The sequence below is a fragment of the Leptonychotes weddellii genome, chromosome 4 (genome assembly GCF_054177405.1).
Source record: "Leptonychotes weddellii isolate Sample4059 chromosome 4, ASM5417740v2, whole genome shotgun sequence".
NCBI lineage: Eukaryota > Metazoa > Chordata > Mammalia > Carnivora > Phocidae > Leptonychotes > Leptonychotes weddellii.
In genome coordinates, this window is record NC_138372.1 from 129,090,855 (window position 1) to 129,106,539 (window position 15,685).

At 37.3% G+C, this 15,685-nt stretch overlaps 1 long non-coding RNA gene across 1 annotated transcript in view; it reads right to left on the reverse strand.

Annotated features, from left to right (window-relative positions):
- Nucleotides 1-2,167: 2,167 nt before the first annotated feature.
- LOC145720931 (uncharacterized) overlaps nt 2,168-15,685 on the reverse strand; it is a 430,514-nt gene continuing 416,996 nt past the window's right edge. Inside the window, exon 4 of the long non-coding RNA XR_014144283.1 lies at nt 2,168-2,183. This is a non-coding gene — a long non-coding RNA (uncharacterized LOC145720931). The remainder of the gene's footprint in view (nt 2,184-15,685) is intronic.

Genomic DNA, 15,685 nt, shown 5'->3' on the forward strand with positions numbered 1-15,685 from the left:
TAGTTTTAAAGTTTTTATCATGAATGGATGCTGACTCTTACCAAATGCTTTTTCTGCATCTATGGTCGTGTGTTTTATTTTTACGTGTTTTTAAGTGTGTTGCTAAAAGGAAGTACACCAACTTTTGAACGGTGAACAAACCATACATTCCTGACTTACATTACAGGGTCATGATTTATTGCCTTTTTTTTTTTAGTATGAAGTTAGTTTTTATTTTTACCTCAAAATAAACGCTTAACATTTTTCCAAAACCGAAACTAAAGGTGAACACTTAGAAGGGTGGGCGTGAATTCTCCCTCCGCTGGGGAAGCCAGTAAGGCAGGCGTTCCGACGTGCGCGGTTCTTTCCGCAGGACTAGTCTAGACCTCCACCCCCCATATTGTCTTTTTGTGTATCACTGGATGTAATCTAATTATATTCTGTTTAAGGATCTTTGTCTAATTTTTTGAGGTATATTGGTCAAAGTTTTCTTGTAGTGTTTTGACTTAGTTTTTAATATCAGGATACTGATGGCCTCGTTCACTTGAGTACTTTCCTTCTCTATTTTCTGGAAAAGTCTATATAGAAAGGATATTATTGATTCTTTATATCTTCATAAAATTTACCAGTCATTCCATCTGGGCTTGAAGTTTTCTGTTGTTTTATTGTTTGCAGGAAGGTAACTGCAATCTTTTCAGATTATCTGTCTTCTTGACTTTTGTAGGTAGATTGGTCAAGAAATAGGTTCATTTCACATAAGTTTATCAAATTTATTGGCATTGAGTTTATAGTCTTCCCTCAATATTTTAAAGTGTATGGAAGATATGTATTGATGTTCCCTTTCATGGCTGATATTGGCAGTGTGTGTCTTCTTTTCTTGATCTAACTCGAAGTTTATAATTTGCATTGAACTTTTCAAGGAGCCAGCTTGAGTTTGCTACTTTTCTTTTTTTCCATTTTCAGTTTCTTTAATATCTCATCCTAATTTTTTTATTCGTTTCCTTAGGTTACTTTGGTAATTTGCTCTTTTTCTAGTTTGAGAAAATTCAGATTGTTTTGAGATTATGTCTTTTCTAATAAAGCATTTGATGCTATAAATTTCCTTCCAAGCACCACTTGAGCTCCACAAGTTTTGGTATGTGGTTTTCATTTTTGAAATTCAAAGTACTTCCTTTGAGATTTATTTTTTCATCCATGTGGTGTGCTATTATTTAATTTCCAAATATTTGGAGATTTCCCAGATAACTTTGTTATTAAATTTTTAGCTTCTCTTTTGTTCAGTGAAAATACTTAGTCTATATTTTTAAATTATATTAAGTATGTTAAGATTTGTATTATGGCTCAGAATATGGTTTATATCTTGATAAACATTGCATTTTCACTTGAAGAGTATGTTCGTTTTACAGTTGTGTGGACTGCTCTGAATATGGTTGATAGTGCTCAAGTTCTCTACATTCTTACTTTGTTCAGTTACAGAGAAAAAGTCTCCAGCTATAATTGTGGTTTGTCTATTTACATTTCTATCACTTTTTTTCTTTATGAACTTGGCATTATTATTGTTAGGCGCATGTATGTTTAGGATTGTTATTTCTTCTCAGAAACTGACTCCTTTATCATTATGTAATGTCTATCTTTTTTTTATATTTTTATTCTTTAAAGATTTTATTTATTTGAGAGAGAGAATGAGAGAGAGAGAGCACATGAGAGGGGGGAGGGTCAGAGGGAGAAGCAGATTCCCTGTTGACAGGGAGCCCGACGTGGGACTCGATCCTGGGACTCCAGGATCACGACCTGAGCCGAAGGCAGTCGCTTAACCAACTGAGCCACCCAGGCGCCCTGTAATGTCTATCTTTAATAATATTCCTGACCCTGGTATTTACTTTATGTGATAATATAGTCACTCCAGCCCTCTTTTGATTAGTGTTTGTTTGGCATGTTTTTCTCAATCCTGTTGTCTTTGTCTTAATATTTACACGAATTTCCCATAGAGAGTACGTACCTGAGTATCATTTTTTTTTTTTAAAGATTTTATTTATTTATTTGACAGATAGAGAGCACAAGTAGGCAGAGAGGCAGGCAGAGGGAGAGGGAGAAGCAGACTCCCCGCTGAGCAGGGAGCCCTACGTGGGGCTCGATCCCAGGACTCCAGGATCATGACCTGAGCCGAAGGCAGCCGCTTGACCGACTGAGCCACCCAGGCGCCCCTGGGTATCATTTTTAATCTAATTGAGGCTGACATTTTCTGCCTTTCAAAGGGGTGTTTTCAATCATTTACATTTAATTACCCATATAGATTTAAAACTACTACTGTCTTACTTTCTAATTATTATTTTGTGTGTGTGTGTTCTTTATTCTCCCTTGTTTTGAATTGAGTATTTAAGAATCCATTTAATACCCAAGATGTGTTTATTAGTTATACCTCCCTTTTTTTTTTTTATCGGTTTAGTGGTTGAGCTAACATATGTTACACTGCGAACATATAATAGTCTACTTTCAAGTAGACCTACAGTATAAACCTTTATTATCTTCCATTTCCACCTACTCATCTTCTATGTTATTGTTATATTTTAAACTTTTATTTTACTTAATTTTTTTAGAAGATCAAATAGTTTGTTCAGCCATTAAAATGGGAAAAAATGGACTTTTAATCTCATTTTTACCATGTCTGACCTCTTCATTTATTTGTGTAGATTTCCATTTGGAATCTTCCTCTTTCTGCCTGAAAGGGGCAAGTCTCTTCTTATGTTCTTGCTGACATAGTCTTTATCCTCTTCATTTTCAAGGTCTTGAGCATATAAGTTTGAATTGGAAAAGATTATACTGTAATATATGATACTCAAAGGAAAAAACATTGTTAATTTTTCCCCACCAGAGACCTGAACCTAGTCTGGTCCTTAACATTTTAAGTTTAAATTAGAAGTATTGTAAAATCTTCAAAAGACATCCTAAGAAGAAAATCTTGTTCATAACCATGTAGACAGTGATAACAAAATATGAATCTTTGACCAGATAGACATTTTGTGCTGACACAACCAGTAATGTTTAGTGACTTAATTAAGACCAGCCCTATAACACAGCATGGGTAAACAGCTCAGGGTTTATTAAAGCATATCAAGACAATTAAACTAGGGATGATATTGCGATCCTGAAATTAAACGACAGTTGTTAGTATTGTATCAGCTTGAACCGGCTGTGTGTGCCTATTTCTCAGGAGAGCCTTTTTGTACGTGTTTCTCTGTAACTAGTCATATCAAAGTAAGATCAAATGGAAAGCTTGGAAGCACACCACACAGTGGTATGTGATGTCCATTTGGCCCACATTCTAACAACCCAAGCACTTCAGGGAAATTTCTAAGTCAGCTTATGATCACCACCTGCCAGGAATTCAGCCCAGTTCTGACAGAGCTGCAGTAGCTGGCAAGGAGCCACCAAAATACAGAAAAAGGGGAAAAAAAAAAAAAAAGCGTGTTCAAACATGTTATATTAAACGTTTGATTTAACTCAAAAGCATATAAATGGAAGGAATAAGAAAATTTGAGAATTAGGGAACAATTAGAGATCTAGAATTATAGATCAGGACTATTTTAAACTAATTACATTAACTATGTTTAAGAATGGTGCAAAACTACATGAATGGTTCATGCTTATTTGAGGTAACTTATTAAGCAGGGCTTTCAGCAAATAAGCAGTTTGCCTGGTTACACTGGCAAATAAAATTGAAAGCTGATGTGGTAATTTGGTCAAAATCTCCAGTATTCTAAATCTTCAGATATTATAGGTAATAGTTATGAAGGGGGAGCTCATTGTTTTCCTTCCCTGCTCAAAAGTTTCCTCAGCATTACAGTAAAAGAAATGGAAGTTGTTTCTAGAAGTTAATCTTGCAAACTCCAAGATGGTAGGTAATAAATTCTGAATAATTTAGATGTATCCCCCTTCCTCTGGATTGCATATGTATTCCATAGTATATTCTCCTTTGCAGGATGCTATAGATCTCATGTTTACGATCGCACATTTCTCTAGGACTGGACTTACACTTGCTCTGCATTGATATTTCTACAATTCCTACACACCTACCAAACACAGGGCTTAGCCTTCTTTAGTATGCTTTCCAAATAATTTAAGTTGTATTGTTCAACACTGCTGTGGTGCTGGCCAACTAAAATGCCATTTACAGCACTTACAAATGAATGTGGATAAAAGCACCTATGCCATTCAAGAAAAGAAATAATACCGTTAGTGGCTGGTCAACCGTATTTACTGAGTTTACTATATATAGGAAGTAGCCTTAGATTTATGGGTTTGGGTCTATCGTATCTCTACAATTAGTAGGTGGGCATTTAAAAGTCTTCTGACAGGTACTTTCTTTCTGTTCAGCTTGAAACGGGTTGAAATTTAAGTGAATCCCATGCAAAAAAATAAAATGAAATAAAATTCACATCACTTCAACTCTCAGGATAATTTGTTCAATTTCTCTTCTCTATTCAATGACCTCATTATCCAAGAGCTGAAGCTGGAATTTCACTTACTATCTCTTCAGAACGTTCCCAGTTTGTATGATATAATGCATAATTTAAATGCATGAAGGCATATTATCCTCCCTGAAAGCTTCTGAAGTTGAATGTACAAATATTGAAGCATCCTTAAACCATTTGCTTTTACTATATCAACACTCATAAATTGAAGTAGAAAAATTTTGTTAAGTGGCCAGCTATCTATATACTTTAATGATATTTAAAAGTACTTTTCAAATGTGGAAAGATGTCTTTTATCCCATAAAGTGTTTCTCTAATATCAAAGGCTGCTTTTAAGAAAGGATGCATTTTCTCCAGAACTCTTTAGAAAAGTCATCATAACTTCAGTTCAGGGTTTAGCTTTACAGTTTTGGAAAAGATTGTGACTGGAATGTGCAAGTTATATGCATTTGGAGTTATTTTAGTGTTTACAACAAGCCACACTCAACTGTGACATAACCTTTCAATGCTGAAACAACTTTACTCTGGAAGCCACTGTTACTACCCAATATGGGCAGCTAATTAGCAGCTCAGAAGGAAGGAATGAGCTACAGAAATGACTTGTATCAAAGGCATAATCAGTCCCCAAAAGATTTCAGACTGGATAGTAATATGTGAGTCCTATAGACACAAACTTTACCTTGAATTCTCCATTTAATGTTGTATTATACTGCTTTTACAGTGGATTGATGTATGTCATTAGAATACCTTTTTCAGTCTATCTACCTCATCAATTTTTTGGGGGGGGGGGTTTGCTGTTGTTTTCCTCTGAAAGCAAATACTGCAAAGTCAAACTGGTAATTCTGAAGTACATTTTGTATAACAGTTTGTACTCTATTTGGCATGATTTTTTTTCCTTTCTGCAGGCTCATCAAAATGGCCAATGTCACCAAAACAGCAAATGTGCCAGGTGCAGCTGTTGTACACAGCAATACACACGAGCCTGGAATACTAACATCCTCTACACATTCTGCATAGGAGGACCTAATCCTAAGAAAACATTTTGTATTCTCAACAAGAATATGATCTATAAGTTTAGGTCTTTTAAGAAAAATTCAATAGGTGCTTTCTCTATTTTCCTAGGACACTTTATTAACCAGGTCAAGTTCTAGTAAGCAAAACACTATGTAAATGAACTATAGTATCTGGGTGACCAGAAGAAGGAAATGAAATTCTTTTCACTTTTTAGGCAAGGCAAGTAGACAATATCAATACATATATAGCAAAAATAAAACAGGTAGTATTCTCGATATAAAGACCATATTAAGTTTTTGGTTCAACAGGAGCACACAGAGAAGATACGAGCTTTATCATTAACTTTGCCAAGTTTTTTTTTTTTTTTTTAAAGATTTTATTTATTTGACAGAGAGAGGTACACAGCGAGAGAGAGAACACAAGCAGGGGGAGTGGGAGAGGGAGAAGCAGGTTTCCTGCAGACCAGGGAGCCCGATGCGGGGCTCGATCCCAGGACTCTGGGATCATGACCTGAGCTGAAGGCAGACGCTTAATGACTGAGCCACCCAGGCGCCACCTAACTTTGCCAAGTTTTGAGAGATGGCTCAGTATTGGTTGCCATTAATAAAAATGGTTAACTATACCAAACCATTGCTTGGCCTTGTGTAGAGGCACAAACTTAGGCAAACAGCACTGAAGATTCTTTAAAGTGCAGAGTTGGCCAATACGTTCAATAAACAGATTTCTTTAATGGCTTTTCCTCCCATCCCTTGGTATAAATGAATATCATTATGTGAAACACCACTTATTTAATACTAGAAACTAGTATTAAAATACTACAAACATTTACAATTGTTTTAGATGTTCCAGAGTATAGCTGTAACTTTCTAAAACTCATCGTTGGAAGTTTAAGATTTGTTCATTAAACTGTAGTATAGACCTTACGAAAGACCGCAGTTTCTGAGAAGACTCCAGGGGAAGGCTACAGGCTGAGTCTATTGCTGATAGCTGTACCTAACCTGGGTATGACTGTCAAAACTGTCCAACCAAAGTATTTCTAATTTTTTTGGGAGGGTAGAGAAGGTGAGACATTGGATGTAAGGGATTCTTTGGGCATAATTATGCACCTTAAGTGGAGAAGAACCCAGGTAAATAGCTTGTCTCATAAACAAAAAGTGGGAGGTGCGATTCAGAGTCAGGAAGATCCTTTTTACCTAAATCAGTCCCCAGAACTTTGGTTTCTTCTGAGTGTTTCAGGAAACTGTACAATACATTGGGGCAGAAAATGCTGCCTTAAGATACCTTTACCAAAAGTGGAAGGCAAAACAGAGGGAGCCAATACTCCAGTCCCATAACATACCACTGTCCAGTGTGGCACACAGAGAGCTCAGCCACCAATGACCAACTGGTCTACTGAGAAGCAACTGATCCATAGCACATGGGGCAGCAGGCAGAGAGGCCATACCTCAATGACCAGGGCAGCAACCACCAGTGAACCAACCACTCTGCCCTGCAAACCTTCACAAACAATGCCTCACAGACAGACATGAACAACCCTGGGGGCCTCGAAAATGCAAAACTTAAAAATTAGCGATCAACAGTAATGATACTTCCTCAGGAACAGACTCAGGCCAATATGCAAGTAGATTGATTATTACTAATACTACATTTCATTGTCTATTGCTTTGTTTTTCAGGGTGTGTATATGTGTGTGTGTGTGTGTGTTATTTTATTAAAACAATCTAGAGAGGGGCACCTGGGTGGCTTAGTCATTAAGTGTCTGCCTTCGGCTCAGGTCATGATCCCAGGGTCCTGGGATCAAGCCCTACATCAGGCTCCCTGCTCAGCGGGAAGCCTGCTTCTCCCTCTCCCACTCTCCTGTGTTCCTTCTCTCGCTATGTCTCTCTCTGTCAAATAAACAAATAAAATCTTAAAAAAAAAAAAAATCTAGAGAGATGAGCATCCCCACCTCCAATTTTACAAATTAGCTCCAAGCAAAGTATACTCATTCAGTAAAGATTAAGTGTGGCATGAGCATGAGGACATTGCCTGACTTTCTTGTTTAAGCCAAGAATCTTGAGGCTTTTGAGCATCTCCCCAGGATCAGAAATGGATTCTCCTGCTTCACATTTCCCATCTCTGGTACTGCTGCCTATCTGCTATCCCTGCCACTAACCAAGCTCCAGAGATTTGCCTGCTTTTGAAGGAAGGACAACATTCACGGAGATTTAGCTTCAGTGAGTAGGCTATGGGAGACTGATGGAGAACAGCTGCATTCCAAAGTTATTTCTTTATGGTGAGCTAATAAAGGATGGATTGTTCACAGGGTGAAATGAAGTGTGAAAACTCATCTGAATCTTTGAAACACTGCCATAGATGACAGCAAAACAACTATGCCAGGAAGATTTGGAGACATATTGCAAGCTATGCCACTGTGGTTCACTCTATATGAAAACAGAACAATTACAGAAGCTAAGTAACTTCGTTTAACATTTATTAAAATCTTATTGTGTACCAACCTCTGTGCTAAACTTTGGAAATGGAAAGTGAACAGAGTATGATCCTGCTCCTTCAGAATAACACATTCTATCAGTAGAGAGGAACAGTGACAGTAATGTAAAGTACTATAATGAAATCACATACAAGGGGTTACAGAAGGACAGACAGGGAAGCCCCAAAATATGTCTTTCCTAAAACTGAGAAAGATCTACCCCCAAAAAGCCTTCCAAAGTAAGAATTATGTAAAAAATAATAATAAAAGCCAATATCATTGACTATTCCCTCTGGTCCAGACACAGCACTTGGGCATCATTCTCACTGAGTGCCCACAACCACCCGATGTGTACAGAACCATTACCATCCCCATTTTATAATGTAAATAACATGTTGTAAGTCACCATGGAGGTTTGAGAGTTGTCAGTATTCCCACATTCCCCTAGCTCTTTTCCTTTTTTATAAGTTATAAATTTTTTTAAACTTTATAACATTTGTTGAAGTCTATCTTCCTCTTATCTTTATTTTTGATACAACTCCCCCATTATAGTGTATACTACTAGAAGACAATGACCCGTATCTAATTCCAATCTAAAGCAATGCACACAGTAGGCCCTCAGTAAATTGTTTTGAATAGAATCATTCTAAAATGGTACAAATTAGAGCTGTAAAAATAGCTGTTATATAATTTTAGTTCTCAGATGCTGAAGGAAGAGAGAATGATAACTGAAATAACAGCTTGAGTATAACGTCTTTATGATGCCCTAGGACATGAACAGCAGATACTGAAGGAGGAGAGTGATAATATAAGGGGCCTAATAAAAACTTAGCTGGTTTCTCAGTACTTCCATTGTGCTCTGGCACACTTCAGTTTCACCCTTGGGTTATGTTCTTCCATTTGCATACTGTGACTCCTAAGTTAAAATTTATTTTATGGTATCTTGTCCAAGCACATAACCCTCAATTCTGAGATGGGTTCTACCTTTCTGGGCTACAGAAGCCCTTTCTGGGCTGCTTCTCCTCTCCTCCATTTCTACACCCTTGCCTTGTGTTCACACTTGGTTTTCTCTGATAAACAGGGTAAGAAGCATCTCTAGGTTTCATACCATGAGATCTCTCAATACTGATACTGCCTGCTTCTGGAAGGGGCCATCCAGGACCTTGAACTTCTTCTCCAGCTCCACAACCTCTGAACTGTGCAAGAAAGTGGAACATGTAGAAATGGGATTGATACCATGATGCTGGCTCATGTTCTGCTTTCCCTGGGAGTGAGAGCAATGATAGAAGATCAAGAGACTTTTGCCACTCTCCCACTACTCAGACAAATTAGAGTCACAAAAAGAAAGCTAATATTTTTTAAAAATTAGAATTGGTATAAATGACCATGCTTAGTTTCAATGGTGTTCAAGTTTTAACTATGAGGCCAAAGTTTTTTAGAGCCAAAAAGATTTCTTACTTCTTATCAACTCTACCGTTCATTGGACAGATGAAGATGATAGGGAAATGGTATAGTAATCCTGGCAGAGAAATCTTAGGGCTGAAAGCCTCACAGAAACCTTCCAGCCATGCCAAGAAGGGTTGCTCTGAAAAACTATATCTGAGGGAAAGTGGATGACTTGTTCTTGTGCCCTAGAAAATATCTGTTCTAGTTTTGAGCATAATTCTTAATTTTTTAAAATTTTAATTTTTTTATGTTATGTTAGTCACCATACAGTAGTACATGATAGTGATCCATGATTCATTGTTTTCATATAACACCTAGTGCTCCATGCAATACATGCCCTCCTTAATACCCATCACTGGGCTAAGCCATCCTCCAACCCCCCTCCCTTCTAAAACCCTCAGTTTGTTTCTCGGAGTCCATAGTCTCTCATGGTTTGTTTCACCCTCCAATTTCCGCCCCCTTCTTTTTCCCTCCTTCTCCTAATGTCCTCCATGCTATTCCTTATGCTCCACAAATAAATGAAACCACATGAAAATTGACTTTCTCTGCTTGACTTATTTGACTTAGCATAATCTCCTCCAGTCCCATCCATGTTGATGTAAAAGTTGGGTATTCATCTTTCCTGATGGCTGAGTAATATTCCATTGTATGTATGGACCACATCTTCTTTATACATTCATCTGTTGAAGGGCATCTCGGCCCTTTCCACAGTTTGGCTACTGCGGACATTGCAGCTATGAACATTGGGGTGCATATGGCCCTTCTTTTCACTACATCTGTGCCTTTGTGGTAAATACCCAGGAGTGTAATTGCTGGGTCATAGGGTAGCTCTGTTTTTAATTTTTTGAGGAGCCTCCACACTGTTTTCCAAAGTGGCTGTACCAACTTGCATTCCCACCAACAGTGTAAGAGGGTTCCCTTTTCGCCACAACTTCTCCAACATCTGTTGTTTCTTCCCTTGTCAATTTTTGCCATTCTAACTGGTGTTAATTGTAGGAGACCTCAATACTCCACTCTCAGCAACAGACAGATCATCTAAGCAGAAAATCAGTAAAGAAACAAGAGCTTTGAATGACATACTGGACCAGATGGACCTCATAGATATATCCAGAACATTCCAATCTAAAACAACAGAATACGCATTCTTCTCAAGTGCACATGGAACTTTCTCCAGAAGAGACTACATACTGAATCACAAATCAGGTCTCAACCGATACCCAAAGATTGAGATTATTCCCTGCATATTCTCAGACCATAATGCTCTAAAACTGGAACTCATCACAGAAAAAAATTTGGAAGAAATTCAAACACTTGGAAGCTAAAGACCACTCTTCTCAAGAATATTTGGGTGAACCAGGAAATCAAAGAAGAACTTAAACAATTCATGGAAACCAATGAGAATGAAAACACATCGGTCCAAAACCTATGGGATACTGCAAAGGTGGTCTTAAGAGGGAAATACATAGTCATCCAAGCCTCACTCAAAAAAAAATAGAAAATTCCTGAATTCACCAACTAAATTTACACCTTAAAGAACTGGAGAAAAAACAACAAATTGATGCCTAAGCCACGCATTAGAAGAGAAACAATTAAGGTCAGAGCAGAGATCAATGAATTAGAAACCAGAAACACAGTAGATCAGATCAATGAAACTAGAACACATCAATGAAACTAGAAGCTAGTTCTTTGGAAGAATTAATAAGATTGATAAACCACTGGCCAGACTTATCCAAAAGAAAAGAGAAAGGACCCAAATTAATAAAACTATGAAGGAAAGGGGAAAGATCACAACTAACATCAAAGAAATAGAAACAATTATTAGAAATTATTATCAACAACTATATGCCAATAAGCTGAGCAACCTGGATGAAATGGATGCTTTCTTGGAAACCTATAAACTACCAAGACTGAAACAGGAAGAAATTGACAACCTGAATAGGCCAATAACCAGTAACGAGATTGAAGCAGTGATCAAAAACCTCCCAAAAAATAAGAGTCCAGGGCCTGATGGATTCCCTGGGGAATTCTACCAAACATTTAAGAAGAAAGAATACTTATTCCACTGAAGCTGTTTCAAAAAACAGAAACAGAAAGCAAGCTTCCAGACTCATTCTATGAGACCACCATTACCTTAATCCCCAAACCAGGCAAAGACCCCATCAAAAAGGAGAATTTCAGACTGATATCCCTGATGAATATGGATTCCAAAATCCTCAACAAAATCCTAGCTAATAGGATCCAACAATACGTTAAAAGGATCATCCACCACGACCAAGTGGGATTTATCCCTGGGATGCAAGGGTGGATCAACATCTGCAAATCAATCAGTGTGATAGAACACATTAATAAGAGGAGAGAGAAGAACCATATGGTCCTCTCAATTGATGCAGAAAAAGCATTTGACAGAATACAACACCCTTTCCTGATTAAAACTCTTCAGAGTATAGGGATAGAGGGAACATTCCTCAAGTTCATAAAATCCATCTATGAAAAACCCACAGCAGGGGCACCTGGGTGGCTCAGTCGTTAAGCGTCTGCCTTCGGCTCAGGTCATGGTCCCAGGGTCCTGGGATCGAGCCCCGCATCGGGCTCTCCACTTAGCGGGAAGCCTGCTTCTCCCTCTGCCTCTCCCCCTGCTTGTGATCCCTCTCTCACTGTGTCTCTCTGTCAAATAAATAGGTAAAATCTTAAAAAAAAAAAAAAAAAAAGAAAAAGAAAAACCCACAGCAAATACCATCCTCAATGGGGAAAAACTGAGAGCCTTTCCCTTAAGATCAGGAACACGTCAAGGATGCCCACTCTCACCACTATTGCTCAACATAGTACTAGAAGTCCTAGCAACAGCAATCAGACAACAAAAAGAAATAAAATGTATTCAAGTTGGCAAAGAAGTCAAACTCTCTCTTTTCACAGATGACATGATACTTTATGTGGAAAACCCAAAAGACTCCACCCCCAAATTATTAGAATTCAGCAATTCAGTAATGTGGCAGGATACAAAATCAATGCACAGAAATCAGCTGCTTTCTTATACACCAACAATTCAACTGTAGAAAGAGAAATTAGAGAATTGATTCCATTTACAATAGCACCAAAGGCCATAAGAGACCTCGGAATAAACCCAACCAAAGAGGTAAAGGATCTATACTCTAGGAACCTCAGAACACTCATGAAAGAAATTGAAGAAGACACAAAAAGATGGAAAAACATTCCATGCTCATGAATCAGAAAAATAAACATTGTTAAAATGTCTATGCTACCTCAAGCAATCTCTACAGACCTTCAACGCCATCCTGATCAAAATTCAAATGATGTTTTTCAAAGTGCTGGAACAAACAATCCTAAAATTTGTATGGAATCAGAAAAGATCCTGAATTGCCAAGGAAATGTTGAAAAAGAAAAACAAAGCTGGGGGCATCATGCTGCCTTATTTCAAGCTATATTACAAAGCTGTGATCACCAAGACATCATGGTACTGGCACAAAAACAGACATATAGACCAATGGAACAGAATAGAGAGCCCAGATATGGACCCTCAAATCTATGGTTAAATAATCTTCGACAAAGCAGGAAAAAAATATGCAATGGAAAAAGGACAGTCTCTTTAATAAATGGTGCTGGGAAAATTGGACAGTTATATACAGAAGAATGAAACTGGACCATTCTCTAACACCATTCACAAAGGTAAACTCAAAATGGATGAAAGACCTCAATGTGAGATAGGAATCCGTCAAAATCCTAGAGGAGAACATAGGCAGTAACCTCTTCGACATTGGCAACTTCTTTCAAGATATATCTCCAAAGGCAAGTGAAACAAAAGCAAAAATGAACTTTTGGGACTTCATCAAGATAATTCTTAATTTTTATAGAGAATGCTCCAAGAGATACTTTTCTATTATCTATTTAATACTAGTCATGCAAATTATCTTCTAATAAATTTCTTAATTTACTGAAGCAGATGGCATATATTTCTCTATCCACTAGAACTCCATTACTAGAAAAGGCTGTTTCCAGGTTTTAGTCTGTCAGATAATAATGGTAATAGTAAAAATAGCAGCAGTTCCCAGTTATTAGCTACTTCATTTTAATTATCTTAGAGATTATCTCACTAAATCTTCACAACATTTAATTAAAGTAGGTGCTACTTTATTTTCTACTTTGTAGCTTAAAACTGATACTTAAATAAGATAGTAACTGGACAAAAATTACACGTAAGTGGTAGAGACAGAACTTGTGTTCTGATAACCTGCAGAGTCTTATCTCATGTGAATGCTCTTGCTGGTGGAGCCTGCCCTTAGCAACTCAGGTTTATGACTATAAAAGATACAAAATAATAAAGTAAAAATATAATGGATTCAATGAAAAAGTACACCAAGTATTTCTTATCTAATAATTTTCTAATATTTGTCATTTACAGATCACTTCAGTACACAAAATATAACAAATTCATTGAGTACATATACTTCAAGTACTAGTGTATGTGGTAGAGATAAAAGAGGTGATAAAACAGAAAATCTCTGCTGTTGTGGATCTTAAGGGGGAAACAGAAAATAAAGATAAATAAGATATATTAGAGAATGGTAAGAGCTAAAAGAAAAAAAAAATAATGTTCTGGTTCAAGATGGCAATCAGGAGAATCTCAAACTCACCTCCTCCAAAAGATACACAGATTCTACAGCTACATATGCAGCAATCTCCTCTGATTGAACCCCTGAACTAGCTGAGTGACTTTTACATATGGAGTAAATGAAGAAAAAACCCAAATCCAAGTGGGTAGGAGAAGCTTAGACAATCTCACCACAAACCCCACCACCAGCATGACAAGGGACAATTGGGAGGGGATTCAAAGCCCTGAGCTGTTCCCTAAGGAGGTAAGGGTTTGAACCCCACATCTGGCACAACTTTTAAGACCTGCATCTGAGAGACAAGTCCCCAAAACATCTAGCTTGAAAGCTAACTTCTGGCTTGCATCCGGAAGATCCACAAGGCTATACCAAATTGAGAAACTGTTTTCTTAAAGTGCTCACACACATGGACTCATCTAGCAAAGGCAGCTGACTGAAAAGCACCCAGAATTTTTGTGGAAGAAGCTTATTTTAAACTATTGGCTTGAGGCGCAGACATCCTAATTTAACACACATTTAGAGGCCTATGAAATATATTTCAAAAATTGAGGCATCTGAGTGCCATTTTTATGCTCTCCCCCTGCCTGGTTCCAGCTCACCAGTATCTCCTGGAAAGCAGCTTCTATACTCATCTGGTTCCCTGAGTTCTGTGGCTGCTACCCATGAGATAATCTCTCGATTGTCTAGCTCTGGTAGCCAGTGGGGCTTATGCTCATGGGTGATAGGATTGTAACAAACAGAAGTTTTTAGCTGGTAACCTCTCCTGGGCCACAATAGAGAAGTAACAGGCTGAGGTGCCTACTCTCAAGGAATTAGAAAACAAAAGAAATGAAGCCCAAATTAATAGAAGGGAGAAAATAACAAAGATCAGAGCAAAAATAAATAATATACAGACAAAAAAATTAGTGAAATTAAGAGCAGTGTATTTCAAGATACATAAAATTCATAAATCTTTAGCTGGACTGATCAAGAAAAAAGAGGACTCAAAAATCAGAAATGAAAGAAGGCTGTTAAAACTGATACCACAGGAATACAAAGGATCATAAGAGACTACTATGAACAATCATGTGCCATATTGGACAACTCACAAAAGAAAAAATCCTAGAAATGTACACACTACCAAGACTGAATCATGAAGAAATAAAAAATCTGAACAGATAGACAGTAAGGAAAATCAATCAGTGACCAAAATTTCCCAAAAAACAAAAGTCCAGGCCCACAAGTCTTCACTGGTGAATTCTATCAATCATTTAAAGAAGAATGAATACTATCCTTTTTAAAATTTTCCACAAGAATGGAAGAGGAACACTTCCAAAATCATGTATGAGGACAGCATTACTGTGATCCTTAAACCAAACAAGGATGCCACAAGCGAAGTAAGTTATTGGCCAAAATTGCTAATGAATATAGATGTAAGAATCCTCAGCAAAAAAATAGCAAAACAACTTCAACAATAAAAAGATGACATACCATGATCAAGTGGGATTTATTCCATGGGTGCAAAAATGATTCAACATACATAAATTAATCGACATGATGAACCACATAAACAAAATGAAGGATAAAAATCCTATTTGTCTCAGTAGTTGCAGAAAAAGCATCTAACAAAATTCAACATCTTTTTATGATAAAAACTCAAAATGGGCACAGGGGAAACATAACACAACGAAGGCAATATG